Source organism: Myotis davidii, unplaced genomic scaffold (genome assembly GCF_000327345.1).
Source record: "Myotis davidii unplaced genomic scaffold, ASM32734v1 scaffold449, whole genome shotgun sequence".
Classification (NCBI taxonomy): Eukaryota; Metazoa; Chordata; class Mammalia; order Chiroptera; family Vespertilionidae; genus Myotis; species Myotis davidii.
Window position 1 is genome coordinate 4,546,366 of NW_006383007.1, and position 2,248 is coordinate 4,548,613.

A 2,248-nucleotide genomic window follows, 5' to 3' on the forward strand; every position below is an offset into this window, starting at 1 on the left:
GAGTTTGAGAGAATGTAGCTTTAACTTTCTGGAGAAAGACGTATAAATGAACTTGATGCTTATTTGGTGAGGATAGAAGACCTTGGAGTGGTGCCTTCCTGTGCTTAGCGATAGTTTATAGGAAGAAAAATAATACATCTCACTCGGCTGCTGTGTAAACTTGTTTCCTCTTGTAAAGTCTCTACTTAAAAGCAAATTTGAAGACTACATAATAGTTGGTTTAAACTGGCTTCAAGCAGTCACCAAAAGGTTGAAGTGAGAACTATCACCCAAAACAGAAATTATAAATGATGGAAATATTCAGATTTTAAAACAACAATTAAGTGGATTGTGGGAACAAGAAAACCATCTTAGCCCTAGCTGGTCTGGCTCAGTGGATAGAGCATCAGCCTGATGACTGTAGGGTCCCAGGTTCGACTCCAGTGAAGGGCACATGCCTGAGTTGTGGGCTTAATCTGCAGCCGGGGGGCATGCAGGAGGCAGCCGATCCATGATTCTCTCTCATCATTGATGTTTCTGTCTCTCTCTCCCCCTCCCTTCCTCTCTGAAATCAATGGAAATATTTTTTTTTTAAAAAAAAAAAAGGAAAGAAAACCATCTTACTTTGGTTCCAGGATATACTGATAATATAGCTAAGGATGTAGATGCTCATTTATTACAGTTGCATTGAAAGGCACTGAATCTACTAAAGAGCATTTGGTTATTCAAAACATTCCTGGACTGTTTTCCAAACAAGTCTCATTGGAGAACTGTGAACTGTGGGAGAAATCAACACCTTTTCTTTTAAAACCACATATGAAAGCACTAACGAAACCCGAATAATCTACTTCACACTGAAGTAGAAAAATATCCAAAAGGAGCAGCTTCAACTTCAATAAGGTGGAAGTGCACTATGAAGATTGTTCTCCTTTGCTGCATTTGGGATTTATGTGGCTGCTTGGCAACATTGTTGAAGAACTACTAGATCTTAATGCAGTCCCTCATAAGAATATACTTCATACTATGTGGAAAAAAAATAAGACAAAACTTATTACTAGAAAAAGCAGAGACCAATCATCAGTACTTTTTTTAAGGCTGTGTTTTATAAGAAAACCCTCAAATGTGTGCAGCTATTTTCTTAGGTTGAAAGACTTTGAAAGTTTAAAACATCATAGCAAATAATCAATACTAAAATTTCTTTGTCCAGACTCAGATACTGTGTAATCAAGAGGCCTTAATTATTAATAAGCCAATGTATATGATACCAAGATCTGTTGTGTGTTTTTTTAAAGTAAAACCAACATGCTTCTGGCATGAAAATTATGGAATGAAATCAGGGGTTTCCATTCATGTGCAATGTTGTTAAAACTTATTCCAAATAAATTAAATAAATAAAAATAAAACTTATTCCACACCATCTTTAAAACTTGAGAATATTTTTAATGTCTCCGAAATATTTTTGCCAGAATCATGATGTCATGTGCCAGTATGTATATGTTATCCCCATATAAAAGAAAGAGGTGAGTATGTATTTGGATCAGTGCTTAGCTGGAAATGTTCATAGAGTTGGCTAATTTATATTTACTTTCTATTGTATGTAGATTTCTAATATTTTCAATTCTATATCATTTAAGCTTCATTTGAGTAAATTTACTAAATATTCCAAAAAAAGCCAATGGAAAAAAATATCATTGGGTGAGGATTAACCAAAATACAAAACAAACATTGCTAATCCATACCAGCACTTTCTCTCAGAGTCTAGACACCACCTCTGAATCAATGAAATCAATTAAAGTTAGAATACAAGATGCATTGTCTTTGCCTCCTTGGCCTGGGAGTATACATTCTAAAGTATTTCAAATTCTCTTTTCCATGATCCATAGTAAAAAAGGCATTTGCATGCAGTACACACACAAGGTTTCACTAAACACTATCAGCCCTTATTTGTGTGATGTGTTTTGATTTTTTATTCTCTTCTATTTCATTTGTTATATGCTATCTGCACTCTATTGCTTCTATAACCTATATAAAATATGAGTTGCAGCCTGCAATTTGAAAAATCTACACTAATAAAAGAGAAAGATGCAAATTAACCATCACTCCACTACACCCACCAGCCAATCAGGAGTGAGTATGCAAATTAACCCAACTAAGATGGCAGCAGCCATGAAGCTGGAGCAAACAGGAGACTTAGGTTGCCCCCAGAGATGGAGGAAGCCAAGCTTCCTGACTTCCCTGGCCAGCCCTGGGCTCTGCTCAAGGCTACAAC

The 2,248-nt window shown here is 36.0% G+C and overlaps 1 pseudogene; it reads left to right on the forward strand.

The window, feature by feature from the left end:
- Window positions 1-670, forward strand: part of LOC102758529 — a 1,234-nt pseudogene extending 564 nt beyond the window's left edge.
- The last annotated feature ends 1,578 nt before the right edge of the window (window positions 671-2,248 follow it).